The sequence below is a fragment of the Bombina bombina genome, chromosome 11 (assembly GCF_027579735.1).
Source record: "Bombina bombina isolate aBomBom1 chromosome 11, aBomBom1.pri, whole genome shotgun sequence".
NCBI lineage: Eukaryota > Metazoa > Chordata > Amphibia > Anura > Bombinatoridae > Bombina > Bombina bombina.
This window is the reverse complement of record NC_069509.1, coordinates 177,536,245-177,560,318: the sequence shown is the minus strand read 5'-3', so window position 1 is coordinate 177,560,318 and position 24,074 is coordinate 177,536,245. Positions and strand designations below refer to the sequence as shown.

At 38.3% G+C, this 24,074-nt stretch overlaps 1 long non-coding RNA gene across 1 annotated transcript in view; it reads left to right on the top strand.

Moving 5' to 3' along the window:
* The window catches only part of LOC128642424 (uncharacterized), a 194,143-nt gene that overhangs the window by 5,580 nt on the left and 164,489 nt on the right, over positions 1-24,074 (top strand). The window contains exon 2 of the long non-coding RNA XR_008399655.1: positions 8,611-8,728. This is a non-coding gene — a long non-coding RNA (uncharacterized LOC128642424). The remainder of the gene's footprint in view (positions 1-8,610; positions 8,729-24,074) is intronic.

The window sequence follows — 24,074 nt, the reverse complement described above, 5'->3', positions numbered from 1 at the left end:
GTTACGATATATTTGTTTTGAGTTGTTCTACGCCCTTAGTGTTGTAGATAAATAACCTCACCGATCTAAAATGTCACAATAATTAATTAATTAATTAATCTCAGTTACCGATAATAGATGGGGAAATGTTAATACACTTTAGGTTTTGCATTTTTAAACAGCTATTGGGAAATAGTTCAGATGTGAAAATCACAAAAAGCCACAGATAGATTTGCGCTTATTGCCAAGAATGTAACAAATAAACATGTTTTTCTCGCACTGTGGGGTGTCCTGTCTTTGCAGGAGTTTCAGTTATATATTTGGAAACTGGTAATAACAGCAAAAACATGGAGCAACTAATTCTGTGTATATATTCTGAGCACTCTTTTTCTGTAACAGATTGTGATCAGTTTACTTCCATAGGGTTTGTGGCAGATGATCTCTGGAGATATTTATTATTGCGTATGAAAGCAACTGCCTAGGGCATTGGTGGCTAACCTTAGTACCCCAGATGTTTTTTAACTACATTTTCTATTATTCTCAGGCACACTGCAGTCTAGTTGAGCATAATGGAAAATGTAATTCTGAAACATCAGGAGTGCCAAGGTTAGTTATCACTAACCTGTAGCCTAGGGGTAACTGGCTGGTTGTACAAGTGATAAAACAATACATTAGCTACTGTCTTACATTACTATCTTATACAGACAATAAATATCTCATAATAAAAAACATTCTTCTGCACTCATCCAGTAGATTAAAAGACCAATAAATACATTAGAACTGCATAACCAACGCCACTATAAAAAGACAATTCAATATCACATACTCTGAATTTTATATCAGCAGTAGATTTTATTTTTGACAAATTTAAAACTGTTACTTTATTTTTCCAACCCCTTGTATCATGTGACAGGCATTAGCCAATCACATACTCATATACGTATATACTGTAAACTCATGCACATGCTCAGTAGTAGCTGTTGACTCAAAAAGTGTCAGAGTGAAGAAAATGTGTTACAACGCTAATGTGATACCTTTATAAAACCAACATACGGGGTTCTCCTCCTCTCAATTACACAAAAAATAGCTAATGAAAAAGTCAAAACCTTATGTGTCAAAGGACAAAAAAAGGAAACAGTTTCTGTGGCGTCAAATAAGGCTTAATATATATGTGGTATCAGGCTACAGATAACAATGATATAGAGACTTAAGATGTAGTATCAAAATCCCGTAGGATATGTATTTAATATGTGCTATAGAATCGCACTACTAAAAAAAACTCATTAAAAAAACGTAACAACATAAAATTAAAATAAAACTTTGCATATGACAACGTTAAACAGATTCTAATTAAAAAGTTAAAACAGAAAGTTCGTCAGAAGGAATCCATGCTGAAGGTTTAAATCCAACGATCCTGTAAACGATACAATGAGACAAGAGGTCCTTGTCAGAGTATGGCAAAGTTTTTCACTTAAAGGTGCACTTTTTCACTTACAACGAAGGTGAATTGCAGCTGATCCGTTTAAGGGATCTTTATCCGCCTGGTCCTTTCTTGCTTTCTCCGTCTGAGAACCACAATTGTAACTTTTTAAGTTACCGATCTATTTAAGATACAAATGTAGCACTGTTCTTTTGTAAGTGCCGCCGGGAATCAATGCAGTCAAACTACGGAAGCCTCTGGAGGCCTTAAAAAAAGCAAACAGAGCAACACGTTTCGGCTACAAGCCTTTCTCAAGCTCTGCTTTCCAGTGTATCTGTAGAAATTATATACACATTAATACAATTGCTTAAAGGGGCATATTAAAAGGGATTTTTGGTTGTTGATTATTTAATCTTAATATTTTTAATTTATCATAAATCTGACCTTAAGTCTTTTAAAAAGGAAGCAGGAGAACTTAGACAAAGACTCCTTGGAAGAGGGTATGGTTTTAAGTCACTGAGTAGAGCATATCACAGAGTTCTAAATTTAAATAAAAATTAACTATTAGTACCTAGGAAGAGAAACACCAAAGTAGGTGATAATGAGATAAGATTCATCACAACATACTCCACTCATTCACATGTTATTAAAAACATATTGCAAAAACATTGGCATGTACTACAAAGTGATCCCATTACAAAATTTTTGATTACAGAAAATCCCAATATCACATATAGGAGAGGTCCCAACCTGATAAATAAGTGGGTAAAAAGCCATTATGAAAGGTATGGGCGCAAGAAGCCCCTATATAGTGGAACCATAGGCTGTGGGCATTGCAGAGTATGCAAACATATGTGCAAAAAAACAGAGATCCAAGATAGATTTGGAAACACTAGAAAAATTAAGCAATACATAAACTGCCAAAGTAAAAATATAATTTATTGTATTACATGTGGATGTAGAGAATTTTTCTATGTGAGGATGTCTACAAGAAGTTTAGGTACCAGAATTATAGAGCACCTATGCAATATTAGAAACGCCTCTAATGATCTAGACAAAGTAAAAAAATTGACCACAGTGGCAAAACACTTTTATTTATATCACAATAGCAATGAAAACCACCTTAAATGCTGGGGACTGGAACAGATTAGTCCAGGCATTAAAAGGTGGAGATTCCACAAACGCATTGCTACAGGCAGAAACCAAATGGATATATTATTTAAACAGCATTCACCCAAGAGGGATGGATGAAAATAACAACTATTGGGTATTTTTGTAAAATAATATATACATATGAGAAACAATTTTAAAACCCAGCAACACTCTCTTACTATTACATTCACTCTTGGTTAGTATGTATGCAACACGGTTAAGCCTTTATTTGTGCAAAAAGTTGGCACTAGTTGGTCAAATTCATTTCAATGGAGGTGGTAGGTGCTAACCTGATTGGTCAGCAACTTTTAAACCACACAGACCTGAATGGTAACTGACAAAACCCTATTTTTCACAGTATTAATGGAAACCGTAGGCACCAGTCTGATTGGTCACCATGATTTACGTCTAGTTGTACCTGATAGAGAACTGCCACCGAGAACCATTAGAACTTTGAATTCAGGTCTTTCAAAAGTGGCAAACAATTGGGAGCGACCAGACGCTGAGGTTCCAGCTATCAGTCGAGACCTTTTTGGGGGCATTTTCCTCTGGCATCTTCCTGCAGGTTGTTTCATCCTCAGCCCTGCTGTTTCTTCTTCATATCTTGAGAGGGAATCCTCCTAAACAAGGCTTTTTTGAAATCTGGGGGAGAGAAAGTCACAGCTCTTTTTGGACTGAGTATGTATGATTATATACTATATCCTGTGTATGCTCACCTTGCTCCTGAGACCTAAGCATACTTACCTGATTTCTGTGTATGCTCACCTTGCCCCTGAGACAAAGCATACTTACCTTGTACCTGTGTATGCTCACCTTGTTCCAGAGACCAAGCATACTTACCTTGAACCTGCGTATGCTCACCTTGTTCCAGAGACAAAGCATACATACCTGATACCTGTTTATGCTCGACTTGCTCCTCAGACCAAGCATACTTAACTTGTACCTGCGTATGCTCACCTTGTTCCAGAGACCACACATACCTACCTTGTACCTGCGTATGCTCACCTTGTTCCAGAGACCACACATACTTACCTTGTATCTGCGTATGCTCACCTTGTTCCAGAGACCACACATACTTACCTTGTACCTGCGTATGTTTAGGTGAAAGTAGACCTAGCGCCGATGGGTACACCTGCTGCTCTCTTCAATGGGTCTCCTAGTAGACCTAGTTGATTACAATGATGTGTGTGGATGATGAAAGCACCTAAGGCTGAGGTGAATAAAGGCGAATACAGGTATATATTTTAATATAAACAATAATACGGCTTAAATCACTAGAGGTTAAAAAATCATGGATCCATGAGTATCATACATATATGTAAAAATCTTTAACATACCATAAAAACAATAAAAACAAAAAAATGAAGAATAAAAGCTGATATAAGTATATTAAAGACAGAAAATATATGTTATTCTTGTCTAATATACTCCTAACAATGTGCCTGTAATAGGGGCATCATGTATAGTACAAATGTGGTAAAGTTTCGTTGCGTAATAAAGGAAGTCTCAGTGGAGGACAGTGCATATATAAAAATGCCAAATATAGCGTCCAAAAGGAGGAGTCAGTCTATACAGATGGTTGTGAGAATCCTGTGCACAAATAGTGAATGTATCCAAGATGAAATATATTATTCCAAATGCAGTTAATAGGTGAAAACAAGATAAAAAAAAACTGTGTATGCTCACCTTGCTCCTGAGACCAAGCATACTTACCTTGTACCTGCATATGCTCACCTTGCTCCTGAGACCAAGCATACTTACCTTGTACCTGCGTCTGCTCACCTTGTTCCAGAGACCAAGCATACTTACCTTGTACCTGCGTATGCTCACCTTGTTCCAGAGACCAAGCATACTTACCTTGTACCTGCGTATGCTCACCTTGTTCCAGAGACCAAGCATACTTACCTTGTACCTGCGTATGCTCACCTTGTTCCAGAGACCAAGCATAATTATTTTGTAATTGCGTATGCTCACCTTGTTCAAGAGATGAAGCATACTTACCTTGTACCTGCGTATGCTCACCTTGCTCCAGAGATGAAGCATACTTACCTGATACCTGTGTATGCTCACCTTACTCCAGAGACGAAGCATACCTACCTAATACTTGTGTATGCTTACATTGCTCCAGAGACCAAAGCATACTTACCTGATACCTTTGTATGCTCACCTTGCTCCTGAGACAAAGCATGTTAGCCTGATACTTGTGTATGATCACCTTGCTCCTGAGACCTAAGCATACTTACCTGATTCCTGTCTATGCTCATCTTGATCCAGAGACCTAAGCATACTTACCTGATACCTGTGTATGCTCACCTTGCTCCAGAGACAAAGCATACTTACCTTGTACCTGTGTATGCTCACCTGGTTCCTGAAAGTCAAGCAAAATAACCTGATACAGGTGTATGCTCACCTTGTTCCTGAAGCTGTACCTATCTGGAATCCACTGAAAGTCTCACCAACAGGACCCGCTGGGTATCCTGTGCCTGTTGAGAAACCTTTGTCTACCTTACCAGTGACAGAATTCTTCAAATAGGAAACTCAATTGATAATTAAAAGGTACGCTAGCATTTTATATTACACTTGAAAGATCTAAAACTGTTAGTAGTTCAGTAATGCAACACAGTAGAGCATCCACAGCTCCATACCCATCAATTAAAGGGACACGAAAGCCCAAAATTTTCATTAATGGTTCATATAGAAAATACCATTTTAAACACCTTTCCAAGTTACTTCTATTTTCCAATTTGCTTCATTTTCTTGATATCCTTTGTTGAAGAAACAGCAAGGAACATGGATAAGCCAATAACATGATGGATTTATGGGCAGCCACCACTCAGCAGCTCCTGAGCCTACCTAGGTATTCTTTTCATCAAAGGATACCAAGAGAAAAAAACAAATTAGAAGTATATTGGAAAGTTGTTTAAAATCGCATGTTCTCTGCGAATCACGAAAAAAAAAATTGGATTTCATGTCCCTTTAATTAAATTTGTCACATGTTTCTAGACAATAAGAAACTATACAGAACGATACTATTGTGTGCAGACGCAGAAAACCCTTACTGTTAGACAGGAGAATAAAAGTACCATAGAAATTGACAGGAAGAGCTGCATTATAAAGCCAGAAAATGTATATACAAATTTATATTGTCTGGGGTTCTTAAAGGGACAGTATACACTCATTTTCATATAACTGCATGTAATAGACACTACTATAAAGAATAAGATGCACAGATACTGATATAAAAATCCAGTATAAAACTGTTTAAAAACTTACTTAGAAGCTCTCAGTTTAGCTCTGTTTAAAAGGTAGCTGGAACACCCACTGCAAGTGGCAAATAAGACACTCCCCCTCCCCCTTCTTTTGCATATGAAAAGACCCTTTACACAAACAGGAGCAAGCTGGAGAAGGTAGCTGACGGTATTCACATAAAACTTTGGGGCTTGGTTAGGAGTCTGAAAATCAGAGCAATGTTATTTAAAAATAAGCAAAATTATACATTAAAAAAAAAACAAAAAAACTTTATGGGCTATATAAATAGATCATCTACAAAACATTTATGCAAAGAAGAAATGAGTGTATAATGTCCCTTTAAGTAGGTACCACATAGGCAGGACACTAATAGCAAAAACATATTTATGCTGTAGTATTGCACATATTATTTCTAGCCTTTGTTATATAAATAACAACATTTTATTTTATTTTGTTTGTCATCTAGACTTAACCAAATAAATACAGTAAAATGGTTTAGGGCAAATATTCAATATTTTAATGGAAACAGTCCCATTTAGCTGTAAGTTTTGTAAACATGACCATTTTTGCCTGAATAGAAACTAGTAGTTTCATGTTTGGCACTCAAGGAAACCTCAAAATCCTACTTTATGTATTTTATTTATTTCTTGTTATTTCTCACAAGAATTTGATAAATACATTTTAACAAGCAACATTTTATATTGACAACATGTTCCCGGTGTGTATCTAATTCCTTCATTTAAAATTATTCTCAGCCATGTCCAAATATGCAGACATATAATTTCAGCTGAATACAATTTTATAATCTATATTATACTCAAGTGGGAAAGCTTACTCTCCCCTTGTTACAGTAGGAAGTTGATGCAGCTGTTGTTGGAAATTTGTAATTAAATTAAAGACCCATTCAATGCTGATTTTCCTCTATCCTTTGGTTACTTTCTGTCTTGCGCTTGATTGGCACATTTTGCCATCTGGGCCTGGCCCCGGTCTAATTTAATTACATGGAAATGCCAGCAGTGGTGGTATAATTGTGCAACATTAAAAGATTTTGTGAAGTGTTGCGAGGCCGGCGTGCACTATGCTTCTATTTTTTTTATAGTAGAGGAAATAGCTCAGTCATGGCTTATTTCCCCACAACAACCTGGCATTGATTACAGATTCATTTAGACATTTGCTGGCAAAGGGACTTAGGAGAGGGTTTTTTTTTTTAAGAAATTGCCAATGAGAGGTTCATTAAATGGACATGGTGCATTATTTTTTATCAAGCATTTAAAAGAACACATTTCAAGGGACACTAAACCTATTTTTTTTCTTTCATGATTCACATAGAACATACAATTTTAAGCAACTTTGTAATTTACTCCTATTATCATTTTTCTTCGTTCTTTGCCTATCTTTATTTGTAAAAGCAGGAATCTAAGCTAAGGAGCCGGCCTTAGCCACCAATCTGCAAACGCTACCCGAGTGCAGAACCAAAAATGGTCCAACGCCTAAGCTTTACATTCTTACTTTATAAATAAAGAATGAAGAAAAATTTATAATAGGAGTAAATTACAAAGTTGCTTAAAATTGCTGAATCTGAATCATGAATTTCAAAAATTGGGTTTAGTATCCCTTTAAAACATACTTTGTGTATTCTTATTCTTCTTATTAATAATAATAATTGTATTCTTTGAATTCACAGTGTCAAGGTTTATTACAGGTTGAATTATATAATGAAGCACAAGAGTGGTGTCATTTTTATTATAGATTATACTATTTGTTCCTTCTTATACTTGTGAAGGGGTCCACATGGCCCCATACTAGACACAGAACGTACTTTTTCTTTGTACAATGTTTAACTTTTTGGTTAAAATTTTGAGGTTCCTTATTGTATCTACTGCACTAGTTATAACTATGTCTTTTATATTGTCTCATGGTCATTTATTCTAATATTTGCAATGACATATACCTGTTATGGTAATAATGATCTCATGTATGTATGATAACCTCAATAAAAAAGATATTTAACAAAAAATAGATGAAAAAGAAAAAATGATTTAGTACATAATAGTCAAAATTCCATTTTGTTTTTAATTATTAAAGGGACACTGAACCCACATTTTTTCTTTTGTGATTCAGATAGAGCATGCAATTTTAAGCAACTTTCTAATTTACTCCTATTATCAATTGTTCTTTGTTCTCTTGGTATCTTTTTTTGAAAAAGAAGGCATCTAAGCTAAGGAGACAGCCATTTTTTGGTTTAGACCCTGGACAGCACTTGTTTATTGGTGGGTGAATTTATCCACCAATCAGCAAGAACAACCCAGGTTGTTCACCAATAATGAGCCGGCATCTAAACTTACATTCTTGCTTTTCAAATAAAGATACCAAGAGAATGAATAAAGTTTGATAATAGGAGTAAATTAGAAAGTTGCTTAAAATTTCATACTCTATCTGAATCACGAAAGAAAAAAATTCAGTTCAGTGTCCCTTTAATTAAAACATTTTAATTATTAAACCATTCAAAATTCTATTGAATTGCTAATTAAACACATCATGAATTGATGTTAAGTAGGAAAAACCTATGTTCAAATACATTAGACAAACACCAGCCCAAGCGCCATATCCAGATCTTTACAGGTTTTTGCGTGGCCCTTAAGCACAACTGAGCAGAAAACAGTTATTGAAAAAGCTATTTCACACTTCTCATTAGGTAAGTAGGTAAGTGTACTTATACTTATGTAGTATTTAAAGTCAAATTAAATTTGTAAATAGTTATTTGTTGTTTTCATTTTTAAATAACAATTTGTTTATAATCTTTTTTTCAGATGTTATTATCATCATGTGTGATATATTGTAATGGGGACCCCAGCATTGCAGACTTTTCAAGTAGCGAACCTACTCAACAGAGGGCCCTGGTGCAAGATTTTTTTGGGGCCCCCAAAGGTACCTTAGTAAAAAGCAAAAGTAATAAAATACATTCTACTCTGTGTAATGATTGTGAGGATAGATAGATGGACCTGCAACATGCACTAATAGAAGGCTTCCCTGCATTAGGATTGTACACATTCTCAATACGCCTATGTATAGGCTCAGGCTGACTGTTATGGGCCCCCTTCAGCTCTTGGGCCCTGGTGCCATTACACCTGCTGCACCAATTGTAGTTCCACCACTGTTTCCTGATACAAATCATATTTGGGCTCCATTTCAGTAGGTAGTTCTTATTAATATCAATATACATATTTTTCACAGATGGGCAGTAATTTGCCATAACAGATAATCCAGTGATTTTACCACAAAAAGCACTCCCTCTGACTTCCAGTAATATGCACAGAGCAGTGATGTGACCCACTTAGCTGCCAGTAATACACAACTGTGACTGTCTGTAACTCAAACAGTTTAGCAGTTTTACCCGCTATGGCTTCTAGTAACACTCAGGGCAGTGTTTTTACCCTTTTGTCTTTTAGTAAGACACAAGGTAATTTCTTTTAACTCATGCAGGAAACAGCAATTTAACCTGTCACAGATACCAGACAGCTAAGGCTACCCCCCACCCCCCTACAATATCACCCCTGTTGTTTCTCAGTGGTTTTGGGCTCTTCAGAGCAACCACAATCTCTGGTAGAAGAAAAGAAAAAGTGGTTGGGATAGCGCTAAACAGCTGCGAGTCTTATAGGGTGAAATAAATGTATATGATTTCGTATCGATTTTTATCTGAATGTGAGGGTGTCCCTGTTTTGGGTTCTCCAATTTTGAGATTACTATTTTGATATATGAGGATCCCCGGTTTATTTTGATCATATAACCGGGATAATAGAATAATTTCTATGTTTTTAGGATAGTCTTATGTCCTATGGTTTTTTATATATCTCATAGATATTATTGCAAAATATGATGAAAAAAAGAGAAAGGAGCAGGTGCTTAAAGATATATGTATTTTTATTCCTATACAGATAAGATTCCTATCGTGAATTAGTTAACAGTAAAAGCTAACATATAGATGCCGGCATCTAGATTTAAAACATCATTAAAACAATTTTTTATGTAAATTTTATACTTGTTATATTCTATCAGTATTACCGCTGGTTTTAAACTATAATCGTGGTTTTATGAAAGCGGCTCTAATTGGCAACATTTAATACACAACAAAAAGTTTCTTTTCCTTAACATACATGTATCGTATATTATGTTTGTTACAATTGCAATTTTCCGGTACAGATCTAGTTTTACAGTGTACTAGCTAGATAAGTGTGAATACCACATATTTTTACTCAGACATTGATATTCCAGGTCTACGGTGGTTTGTCACAATTATAAATTGTAGTTAGTAGATTTATCTGTCATATATGCGTGTATAGGCAGATCGTCTCTTATTATAAAAACCTTGGTATATTGTCCATACTCTGGATTTCCTCAGTTAAAGTTGTGACCGGCCGGTCTTTTGGTGAAGTAGTTCCGTGTGTTCTCCCTTGTTTTCTTTCTTTGGTTTAAATCCGGGTTCTTCAGGTATTTTCTGATCCAATAGTGGATTTCTCCTTGTGTCTGTATAACCCTTAAGCCAGGTGATTGAGGCTGGAACGGTTACTGGATCCTTGGATAGGAATTACACATATGGAGTCTGTCCCTAGGAAGTGGGATATGGCTCGATGTACCTGTCCTAGCCAGCCCGAACACGGGAAAGACCTCTCACCTGCTGGGTTCTGTATTTAGATATCCTGTGACTGTCAGCAATCTCTACGCGTTTCAGCCTGGGGCCTTTATCAAGATGCTTGTGTGCTGTGCAGTCTGGATTTAAATATCATGTCCATCTTCCTGATTGGTTCTTATTCTTGACCAATCTCTTTTGTTTGCTTGTTGTTCCTCCTCCTGGAAGGTTGTCTCTTATTCCTCACTTTGCGTTGTTAATATAAGGTTATCTAGCCTTTATACATCCTGACCTGTTACTATTATGCTTCAAACTTATTAGTTCATCTGTGAACGCATATAAATTGTTGCGTATCATTTCTTAAGATAAAAGAAAAAATAGGACTAAAAATAAGGATAAAACTAAAAATAAAAACATAGTTCTCAAGCCTATGCTCCACTCTTTATTTTAAGTGTTTTTGGGCGGACTTTTATTCTTTTTACTCTTATATCGTGTGTTTATTTATATTCCTATATTTTGAGTGAAAATAAATTATATTGTGGTCTCAATCGTGTATTATTGTGTTCTCGCTTTAATTTGCAAGAGGTCATAATCCTGATCTGTGCTTTGAAATTTATGTGTCAAGTGTTAGTTTATAAATCTTATGCTGTGTATTTATATAGAAAACCTCCTGTATTCAGGATCATATATAAACCCTTTCCCTACATACTTGTGAACTATATTTTCTAAAGTGTTTAGATTTTAAAAGTGTGAGTTTTTTTTAAAAACTTTGTTCTATCTATGTGTTTAATATCTTAATTCTATTGATTGTTAGGTGAAAAAGTTTCGTGAATAGGTTTACTCCATAATTCTGTGGAATTTTTTCATGTATTAGAGTTTCTTAGTGGGGAATGTGATATACTTTTTTAGAAGACGTTCATTACTTTACCTATGTGTTTAACATGTATATTTATATTATTGTGAGAATTCTTAGTGTGTGTGCTTATAATGTCTTTTCGTAGACTGTTTTAGTATAAGTTAAACATCTGTAATATCCTTCTTGTCATTTAGTATAATGTGGTAAAAAGCAGGCAGTTGAATTTTTCAGGTTATTTGTCTCTATTTTTGTTTTATTTATTTTTTATTTTTTATTTTTATTTAATATGTTATCTTTTATATATTATATATAAGGCTTCTGTCCTTGTTTCTTGTTATAGTTATATTTCTTTTATCTTTGTCAAAGATTATTGTTTTTTTCAAAAAATTTTTGTTTTTTTCCAAGGATTATTGTTTTTTTCTTTTTTTATATGTACATTTACAGCATTTTGGCCTCTATGTGTGTTATGTTTATTTGTTTAGTTATGTTTTTATATACAATGCAGTCTGTGTCTTTTATTATCACAGTTATATTAATGTATTTAGGTCCATTTCCGAATTCAGTCCAAATGGGTGTAATGTTTTGAAGTTGAAGATACATTCTGCCTCCTTTTTGAGGAGGAGTGTATTCATATTCCCCCCCCTTATTCCCAGATGTAGTTTTTTGATACCCCAGTATTTAAAATCTTTTAAATTACTGGAATGTTTTTCTTTAAAATGTGAGTACAGTATTGTGTCTGTTGATTCATGTTCTATTTTTAGAATATGTTCTCGTATTCTATCTTTTACAGTTCTACTTGTTTGTCCAAAATATAGTAGGTTACATGTACATTTTATGCAATAGATGACAGAAATTTGAATTAGATGATCTTATTTCCTTTCTTTTTTCACTGTGTTTACAAGATTTACAGGATATACAGGGGAAGAAGCCTTTTAGTTTATTTCCATTTAGGTCTCCATCAACAGTGTTGTTTCTTTCTCTATACTCACTCGGTGATAATATCATTTTGAGGTTTTTGGCTCGTTTAAAAATTATGTCTGGTTGCTTTCTTACCCTTTTCCCTAAAATTTGATCTTGTTTTATTAGATGCCAATTCCTTTTCAGAATTTTTCTTATTTCAAAGTGTTGGCTACTGTATTCGGTTATAAAAGGTATAAAGAAATCATCAACTTCTCTTTCTTCCTTATTTTTCTTTGTTAATAGAGACTCTCTATCTACTGTTGACACTTCCTGTCTTATCTTTTCTACAGTGTCTTTATTATATCCCTTCTCTATGAATCTAGATGTAAGTATGTCAGATTGGGATTGGTAACTTTCAAGTGTGGAGCAATTTTTCCTTACTCGTAGATATTGTCCTTTTGGGATATTAGATTTCCACTGTTTGAGGTGGCAGCTTTCTGCATGTATATAATTGTTTGCGTCTATAGTTTTAAAGTAATTTTTGGTATTAATTTGAAGGTTATTAATTTCAATTTCAATGTCTAAAAAGTGTATTTTCCATCTACTATATTCATGCGTGAATGTGATACCAAGACTATTGGTATTAAGGTCTATAATAAATGTGTCTAGTAGTTCTGTGTCTCCTTGCCAGATGATAAATATATCGTCAATATATCTGTAAGAAAATTACACACTAGTGACATGTGATGTGAATTCCTTGTACACTAATATATCACATGAACTAGGACAAAAAGCTGTGAAAAAAACCTTAGATAAAGATGAGGAACTACCTGAATATCAGAACAGATTTATCATGGAATGCATAGATTTTATCCTACAAAACAACAGTTTTTATTTTAACAATGAGGTATATTTACAGATTAAAGGAACGGCAATGGGCACAAGGTTCGCCCCCAGCTATGCAAATCTATTCATGGGACAATTTGAAGATGAACATATACATAATGGCCCATGGGGGGCGAACCTTGTGCTCTATTGCAGATATATTGACGATATATTTATCATCTGGCAAGGAGACACAGAACTACTAGACACATTTATTATAGACCTTAATACCAATAGTCTTGGTATCACATTCACGCATGAATATAGTAGATGGAAAATACACTTTTTAGACATTGAAATTGAAATTAATAACCTTCAAATTAATACCAAAAATTACTTTAAAACTATAGACGCAAACAATTATATACATGCAGAAAGCTGCCACCTCAAACAGTGGAAATCTAATATCCCAAAAGGACAATATCTACGAGTAAGGAAAAATTGCTCCACACTTGAAAGTTACCAATCCCAATCTGACATACTTACATCTAGATTCATAGAGAAGGGATATAATAAAGACACTGTAGAAAAGATAAGACAGGAAGTGTCAACAGTAGATAGAGAGTCTCTATTAACAAAGAAAAATAAGGAAGAAAGAGAAGTTGATGATTTCTTTATACCTTTTATAACCGAATACAGTAGCCAACACTTTGAAATAAGAAAAATTCTGAAAAGGAATTGGCATCTAATAAAACAAGATCAAATTTTAGGGAAAAGGGTAAGAAAGCAACCAGACATAATTTTTAAACGAGCCAAAAACCTCAAAATGATATTATCACCGAGTGAGTATAGAGAAAGAAACAACACTGTTGATGGAGACCTAAATGGAAATAAACTAAAAGGCTTCTTCCCCTGTATATCCTGTAAATCTTGTAAATACAGTGAAAAAAGAAAGGAAATAAGATCATCTAATTCAAATTTCTGTCTAAAAATTAATCAACTAATAAGATGCACAGACAGGAATGTCATCTGTTGCATAAAATGTACATGTAACCTACTATATTTTGGACAAACAAGTAGAACTGTAAAAGATAGAATACGAGAACATATTCTAAAAATAGAACATGAATCAACAGACACAATACTGTACTCACATTTTAAAGAAAAACATTCCAGTAATTTAAAAGATTTTAAATACTGGGGTATCAAAAAACTACATCTGGGAATAAGGGGGGGGGGGGGGAATATGAATACACTCCTCCTCAAAAAGGAGGCAGAATGTATCTTCAACTTCAAAACATTGCACCCATTTGGACTGAATTCGGAAATGGACCTAAATACATTAATATAACTGTGATAATAAAAGACACATACTGCATTGTATATAAAAACATAACTAAACAAATAAACATAACACACATAGAGGCCAAAATGCTGTAAATGTACATATAAAAAAAGAGAAAAACAATAATCCTTGGAAAAAACAATTTTTTTTTGAAAAAAACAATAATCTTTGACAAAGATAAAAGAAATATAACTATAACAAGAAACAAGGACAGAAGCCTTATATATAATATATAAAAGATAACATATTAAATAAAAATAAAAAATAAAAAATAAATAAAACAAAAATAGATACAAATAACCTGAAAAATACAACTGCCTGCTTTTTACCACATTATACTAAATGACAAGAAGGATATTACAGATGTTTAACTTATACTAAAACAGTCTACGAAAAGACATTATAAGCACACACACTAAGAATTCTCACAATAATATAAATATACATGTTAAACACATAGGTAAAGTAATGAACGTCTTCTAAAAAAGTATATCACATTCCCCACTAAGAAACTCTAATACATGAAAAAATTCCACAGAATTATGGAGTAAACCTATTCACGAAACTTTTTCACCTAACAATCAATAGACTTAAGATATTAAACACATAGATAGAACAAAGTTTTTAAAAAAAACTCACACTTTTAAAATCTAAACACTTTAGAAAATATAGTTCACAAGTATGTAGGGAAAGGGTTTATATATGATCCTGAATACAGGAGGTTTTCTATATAAATACACAGCATAAGATTTATAAACTAACACTTGACACATACATTTCAAAGCACAGATCAGGATTATGACCTCTTGCAAATTAAAGTGAGAACACAATAATACACGATTGAGACCACAATATAATTTATTTTCACTCAAAATATAGGAATATAAATAAACACACGATATAAGAGTAAAAAGAATAAAAGTCCGCCCAAAAACACTTAAAATAAAGAGTGGAGCATAGGCTTGAGAACTATGTTTTTATTTTTAGTTTTATCCTTATTTTTAGTCCTATTTTTTCTTTTATCTTAAGAAATAATACGCAACAATTTATATGCGTTCACAGATGAACTAATAAGTTTGAAGCATAATAGTAACAGGTCAGGATGTATAAAGGCTAGATAACCTTATATTAACAACGCAAAGTGAGGAATAAGAGACAACCTTCCAGGAGGAGGAACAACAAGCAAACAAAAGAGATTGGTCAAGAATAAGAACCAATCAGGAAGATGGACATGATATTTAAATCCAGACTGCACAGCACACAAGCATCTTGATAAAAGGCCCCAGGCTGAAACGCGTAGAGATTGCTGACAGTCACAGGATATCTAAATACAGAACCCAGCAGGTGAGAGGTCTTTCCCGTGTTCGGGCTGGCTAGGACAGGTACATCGAGCCATATCCCACTTCCTAGGGACAGACTCCATATGTGTAATTCCTATCCAAGGATCCAGTAACCGTTCCAGCCTCAATCACCTGGCTTAAGGGTTATACAGACATGAGGAGAAATCCACTATTGGATCAGAAAATACCTGAAGGACCCGGATTTAAACCAAAGAAAGAAAACAAGGGAGAACACACGGAACTACTTCACCAAAAGACCGGCCGGTCACAACTTTAACTGAGGAAATCCAGAGTATGGACAATATACCAAGGTTTTTATAATAAGAGACAATCTGCCTATACACGCATATATGACAGATAAATCTACTAACTACAATTTATAATTGTGACAAACCACCGTAGACCTGGAATATCAATGTCTGAGTAAAAATACGTGGTATTCACACTTATCTAGCTAGTACACTGTAAAACTAGATCTGTACCGGAAAATTGCAATTGTAACAAACATAATATACGATACATGTATGTTAAGGAAAATAAACTTTTTGTTGTGTATTAAATGTTGCCAATTAGAGCCGCTTTCATAAAACCACGATTATAGTTTTAAACCAGCGGTAATACTGATAGAATATAACAAGTATAAAATTTACATAAAAAATTGTTTTAATGATGTTTTAAATCTAGATGCCAGCATCTATATGTTAGCTTTTACTGTTAACTAATTCACGATAGGAATCTTATCTGTATAGGAATAAAAATACATATATCTTTAAGCACCTGCTCCTTTCTCTTTTTTTCATCATATTTTGCAATAATATCTATGAGATATATAAAAAACCATAGGACATAAGACTATCCTAAAAACATAGAAATGATTCTATTATCCCGGTTATATGATCAAAATAAACCGGGATCCTCATATATCAAAATAGTAATCTCAAAATTGGAGAACCCAAAACAGGGACACCCTCACATTCAGATAAAAATCGATACGAAATCATATACATTTATTTCACCCTATAAGACTCGCAGCTGTTTAGCGCTATCCCAACCACTTTTTCTTTTCTTCTAAACTTCGGTGATAGTGTTTTTGAGGTTACATCACCCTTCGGGATTAGCTAAGAGTCTGAGTGTAGAATCTTTGTATTAACCTTACCCCCTATAGTACCACAATCTCTGGTAGCTTTTGTTTGCATAGTTTTGTGTTCCAAACTTGTTTAGAGAAGAGCTGATCTATGACCTGGAAAACCCTCCTAGGCTGGCTGGGCCCCTGGAACTCCCAGTCGGCCACCTCACAATGCACACCCGCCTAACTCCTCTCAGGCTGTCTGGGCTCCTGGAACTCCCGGTCGGCCACAGGACAGCAGGACACCCACTAACTTTACCCCTGGTCGCTCCAGCAACCATGTGCCCCAGAGCTCCGCTCTTTTGGGAATTAGTAGCCCCTAGGGAGGACAAGAGGTGGGGAAATTACCAGAGGGGAGCTGCTTTGGGAACCGGGGGTTTTGGACACCCCTACCCCCATAACTTCAATGGGCTGTATCTCCGGTCCCCAATAACGAATCACACCGCTTTTTGGACTGCGGCATCTGGGGAGAGCTTTCAAATGACACCCTGGAAATGCCGCCGCTCCCCCGGTATCACCCAAAAACCATCACTACTGTGTCCTGGGATTCTGTGGGACTATGGTTGCTATGGAGGCCCCGGTCAGTCTGGAGGGGCGGGAATGGCAGGAAAACTGTGGCATTGTCTTCTGGTCTTATTAAGATAAGTGTGTGTATAAAAGATGTGTGTTTTGCTCAATAAAATCAGTTCCTGTTTCACCTGAATGCTAGTATGTCTAGTTATTTGGGTGGGCTCCTGCTACAATCACTTGCCTGGGCTACATAGCAGCCTGTTCCAGGCAGAGGAAGTACACTCTGGCAGATCTACCTAGTCTGGGTTGCTGGAGTCTGCCACAGGGTGGGACCCTGAGTACTAGTGCTGTCGGGCATCAGGGGTGGCTACAGGCTGTGGTCACTTGCCAGCTACATAGCTGCAGTTGGCAGGGAGGAAGCAGGACCCGTTTGGCGGAGCTACCCAGTCAGGGTAGCCAGGGTATCCGTCACATTGGCTGGCAGTGGTGGGATCTGCTTCTTTCACACAGTTTCTGTGGACAGAGGAGACTTACCAGAGTAGCCGGTAAATATGGAGGCAGAGTTCCTAGGGAGAGTACAAAAGATGCTGACAGGAACAAATGATCCTTGTTCAGAACAGGATGTTCTGGCATGGAGGAACCTTGCCCTCCGAGACCTCTGGTGGGAGGCTCTTCAACAGGAGCAGGAAAATGGAAAGGTCCTCCCCACGAATGACACGAGATTCCGGGTTCGGTGGACCATGAGACTGCCTTTCCTGGGAGAACAGCCAAAGAAGGAATGGCTAGCTGTTCTACATAGACTGATCCAGCAAGAGATGTGGGTGGAGGACATCTATCGGGCCCTCCAATGGCTCGCTATGCAAGCGCAGCCATGGCTGAGGAAGGCTCCCCCACAGAGGGCTTTGACTTCGGCGGCACTGGATTGCTGTTTACAAAAAGGACAGAGGACCCACAGTTTGGGAGTGAGACAGACCAGGGTCTGGAGGATATCTCTGGGCTCCAAGAGGAACTTCTGGATCTCTTCGAGGAGACCTGGCTGCTGGACGATCTGGATTTTATGATTGACCAAGAAGAGACACTGGTCAAGGAATACAAGAGGCTGCTGGATCTCGCTAAGTAGCGTGCCAGGGGCATACAGATCTGGGGTGCAGCCCTCTGGGATTCATGGAGCTCGAGTCTGGAGGAGTGGCAGCAAAGGAAAAGGGAACTAGGGCTGCTGGATCCTGATCAGCAGTCTGGCTCTGAGCTTATAGACTTGGACAAGGGAGGCCACCCCAGCAGAAGTGCTGACAACAGGGCAGAGAGCCGCCGGCCTCTGCCCAGCACCTGTAACAGCTCCAGGAAACCTGGGAGTGGAGGTAGTTGTCCTCCCTCCCCTTACAGAGAACCCCTTGCAGGTAGAGATGGATGTCAATAACTCTCCCCAGCAGCAGAACCCCTTCCCGGGAGAGGAGACAGTCGGTCTCTCTCCCCAGTGGCAGAGCCAGGAGCCGGGATAGGAGACAGTCGGTCTCTCTCCCCAGCGACAGAGTCATCCCCGGGGAGTGGAGGTAGTCGTCCTCCCTCCCTGTAAACAGAACCCCTTCCTGGGAGAGGAGACAGTTGGTCTCTCTCCCCAGTGGCAGAGCCAGGAGCCGGGAGAGGAGACAGTCAGTCTCTCTCCCCAGCGGCAGAGCCATCCCCTGGGAGTGGAGGAAGTCGTCCTCCCTCCCCGTAAACAGGACCCCTTCCTGGGAGAGGAGACAGTCGGTCTCTCTCCCCAGCGGCAGAGCCAGGAGAGGAGACAGTCGGTCTCTCTCCCCAGCGGTAGAGCCATCCCCTGGGAGCGGAGGTAGTTGTCCTCCCTCCCCATACAGAGAACCCCTTGCAGGTAGAGATGGATGTCAATAACTCTCCCCAGCAGCAGAACCCCTTCCCGGGAGAGGAGACAGTCGGTCTCTCTCCCCAGCGGCAGAGCCAGGAGCCGGGATAGGAGACAGTCGGTCTCTCTCCCCAGCGGCAGAGTCATCCCCGGGGAGTGGAGGTAGTCGTCCTCCCTCCCTGTAAACAGAACCCCTTCCTGGGAGAGGAGACAGTTGGTCTCTCTCCCCAGTGGCAGAGCCAGGAGCCGGGAGAGGAGACAGTCAATCTCTCTCCCCAGCGGCAGAGCCATCCCCTGGGAGTGGAGGAAGTCGTCCTCCCTCCCCGTAAACAGGACCCCTTCCCGGGAGAGGAGACAGTCAGTCTCTCTCCCCAGCGGCAGAGCCAGGAGCCAGGAGAGGAGACAGTCGGTCTCTCTCCCCAGCGGTAGAGCCATCCCCTGGGAGCGGAGGTAGTTGTCCTCCCTCCCCATAAACAGAACCCCTTCCTGGGAGAGGAGACAGTCGGTCTCTCTCCCCAGTGGCAGATTCATCCTTCGGGAGCGGAGGAAGTCATCCTCCCTCCCCTTACAGAGAAGCCCTTGCAGGAAGAGACGGGTATCGATATCTCTCCCCAGCGGCCGAATCCCTTTCTGGGAGAGGAGACAGTTAGTCTCTCTCCCCAGCGGCAGCACAGTTTCCCATGGAGTGGAGGTAGCAGACCTCCCTCCCCAGTGGTAGATCTCCTTCTCGGGAGAAGAGATAGACGGTCTCTCCCCTCAGTAGCTTGGCAGGGTCTCTACCCTTTTCTTGTCCCAGACTATTTCTCACTGGGGGCAGGCATTGCATTAGGCAAGGAGGAGAAAAACTTATACAGTTGGTGCCACATGTTTGGGCACCCAAGCTTTGCCTGCCCCACCAAGGAGCAACCTCCCCCTCTGGTCTGGGGTGGGTCTGCCAGTACTAAACCGAGTATCACGGAGAGAGGCAGTGTGGCCCTGGAACTTGAGGACCCTGGAACTTGTGGGACAGCAGTTGTTTGGGAGCCGGCCTTGGCATACTTGTTTGTGACATTGCCTTATGTGACTATCCCTGCGCCCAGGGCGCAGGGTATAAACGCCAGCCTGAACCCCCCAGGATGCCCCAAGCTCTGGAGAGATGGGATCACCTCTCCCAGCAACCGAGAAGTGGAGGGCCACCGTCGGACAGCCCCAGGCCGACCCGTTAAGGGTCTAGCCAGGTCTGCCGAACTGGAGGGGGGGAGATGTCACAGATACCAGACAGCTAAGGCTACACCCCACCCCCCTACAACCTCACCCCTGTTGTTTATGAGTGGTTTTGGGCTCCTCAGAGCAACCACAATCTCTGGAAGCTTTTGTTTGCATAGTTTTGTGTTCCAAACTTGTTTAGAGAAGAGCTTATCTATAACCTGGAAAACCCTCCTAGGCTGGCTGGGCTCCTGGAACTCCCAGTCGGCCGCCTCACAACGGACACCCGCCTAACTCCTCTCAGGCTGTTCGGGCTCCTGGAACTCCAGCTCCAGCAACCATGTGCCCCAGAGCTCCGCTCTTTTGGGGATTAGGAGCCCCTAGGAAGGACAAGAGGTGGGGGAATTACCGGAGGGGAGCTGCTTTGGGAACTGGACACCCCTACCCCCATAACTTCAACGGGCTGTATCTCCAGTCCCCAATAACAAATCACGCTGCTTTTTGGACTGCGGCATCTGGGGACCAAGAGCTTTCAAATGACACCCTGGAAGTGCTGCTATTCCCCCGGGATCACCCCATAACCATCGCCACTGTGTCCTGGAATTCTGTGTGACTATGGTTGCTATGGAGGCACGGTCAGTCTGGAAGGGCGGAAATGGCGGGAAAACTGTGGCATTGTCTTCTGTTCTTATTAAGATAAGTGTGTGTATAAAAGATGTGTGCTTTGCTTAATAAAATCAGTTCCTGATTCACCTGAATGCTAGTATGTCTAGTTATTTGGGTGGGCTCCTGCTACAATCACTTGCCTGGGCTACATAGCAGCCTGTTCCAGGTAAAGGAAGGACATTCTGGCAGAGCTATCTAGTCTGGGTAGTTGGAGTCTGCCACAGGGTGGCACTCTGAGTACTGGTGCTGTCGGGCATCAGGGGTGGCTACAGGCTGTGGTCACTTGCCAGCTACATAGCTTCAGTCGGCAGGGAGGAAGAAGGACCCGTTTGGCGGAGCTACCCAGTCGGGGCAGCCGGGGTATCCGTCACATAACCATTTGTACCTGGTAACCCTATCAATAACACTTTTTGTCTAACTCTCACTGTAAGTTAACGAGAAAGTAGACTGACATATATTTGTTAGCCTTTAAAGGATATTAAATACTTCTTCTTGTGTAAAAACTGTGCTTTGCCCCACACTCTCTAAAGAGGAGAGATAGCAAAACTTGTAACTTGGGTTTTTGAATTGCAGCAAATTGCTGTCACCAGATATTTGGTTTGCAGCATTTGCAGATCACAAAATGAGCATTTGGCTTCTCTAGGGATTGTGGTGGAAGCTCGCATTTTACACAAAAGCAAGAGGCTTCCATGGTCTTTTTAAAGAAAGTCCTAAAAAAGACAAATAAAAACTATAATAAACATTTTATAGGTTGTCAATTTCTTACGTAGGAGTTTATTGGTGCTTTTGTGGTCAACTCTATCTTTAACCATTTGGCTACCAAGAAAATCTTCAAAACAAAGGTAAGCAACCAGTTGTCACCCATGTTGGCAGTTAAGGAGTTAAACATATCAAAGACAGCTTTGCTGGTTGCTAGGTGACAATGCTGTTTTTTTTTTAAAAAAAGTGTTGTCAGGAGAACAATTCAGTAAACGCAACAAACAAATAAAAATGCTGAAGCCAGTGAACTTAAATAGTAATAAACACCTGGCAAAGCTCCTTCATGAATAATCTATAGCAGTGTTTTTCAACCAGTGTGCCGTGAGAGATCCTCAGGTGTGCCATGGCAGACTGACAACAGTGTGACATATTTTTTAAACTTTGCTTGTTTTTACTCCCAGTGCAGCGGTAGTTTGTAGGAGGCATGGCATAACAGCACAGTACATACAGTATGTGTGTGTTTGTGTGTATGTGTATATATATATGCTGTATTAGGCTACAATGTGTGATTTTTTAAAAAAAATTTGGGATGGTGGTGTGCCACAGGATTTTTTGATGTAAAAAAGTGTGCCACGGCAAAAAAAAGGTTAAAAATCACTGATCTATAGAATGGGGAGAACAATCTCTCATTTTCTTTAGAGATCCCAGAAGAATAAACGTTGCCAAAGGAATGTTGTTAAACAGATTAGACACATAATGTAAAAAACAGGGGGTTAATTTCTCCATTATTGCATCAGACTTGTTTCCATGTATAAAAAGCAGTAAATTAAAGTATTAAGATTACTTTTTATAAAGTTGATGCAATCAAAAGCTTTCAAGATTCTGAGCAGTAATTATTTAGTCTCATGGTCTGCCCTCCCAAAGATGGATTTGTATTTAAGATTCTGAGCTCAGCATTCAGTGCATGCACAAGGTGATGATCTCAAAGTTAAATAAAAGGCTTAAAGGGGCAGGATGCATGTTACAAGACCTTTCTGTAGATCTGCATTAAACTAATATACCAGTCTGAACACTCTGTTAACACCTTGTTTACTGCAACTGTTTTTCAATGATCAAACTCCATCACCATATATCTTAATTAAAGGAGTCAATTCAGACATTTTACTTGAGTAGACAAAGCTAGACACTGTCATTTTGTTAGTTCCTTATCTTATCACCTCTGCTAAGATCAGTTATCGACAGATATGTGGCAGGGTTAAACATGTGAAGACTGCAGTGTGTATTTCCTATTGTCAGAATTGAAAATCCACAATTTTCAGAGCTAAAATACATAAAAGAAAACAAATAAATAATTAAATATATTGCAAAATATATTTTTGCTACAAATAATTATATTATATAGAATCTGTTGTTTGAAATGTCATTGGTAAAATGTACACATACAGTATATACTGATAATCTGTTGTGGTTTATACTCAGTTCCTTCAGCTTTTATCCTTGTGCAACTCTGGGAGATGTATTTGCTAGCTGAGAAGAATGTTTAATTCGTTAGATTTATTCTGTAACTGATGCTACAATTGTCAAGAAAATATTTCAACAGAATGACACTTCAACACTTCATACTTTGTAGCATCTAAATAAAGTGAATTTAAAGGGCTATGAGAAATGTCACAAAGAATGAAAAACAGGAAATAGAAGACTGAAAAACAAGTGAATTTCTCTAATGCTTATTTTTTTTACTAAGGATAAAACAATACATAGGTCAGCAATTATTTGCAGCATTGACTTGCTGTGTAATATATTAGTTTAACTCCTTGTCAGCCAAGCAATTAAAGGGACAGTATACACCACTTTTAATATAACTGCATGTAAATGACGCTACTATAAAAACAAATATGCAAAGATACTGATATAAAAATCTACTATAAAACCTTTTAAAACTCACTTAGAAGCTCCCAGTTTAGCTCTGTTGATGAGGTTGGGCTGGAACACCCAGTGAAATGAGCTTAGAAAGCATGAATAGCAGACAATCCCCCTTCCGTCTCCCCTGCATATGAAAGACCCATAAGACATGTAGACATCAGTATACATCGAAAACTTTGGGGCTTGGTTAGGAGTCTGAAAATCAGCAAAATGTTAGTTAAAAATAAGCAAAACTATACAATTTTACAAAAACACCCCCATATGGGCTAAATAAATGGATCATTTACAACACATTTATGCAAATAAAAATCTAGAGTACAATGTCCCTTTAATAGCTCTCTATATCAAACAATGGCTAAGATGTAATAAAAATTAATTAGTGAAACTAACTCAAGACGGCAACTCGAAAAC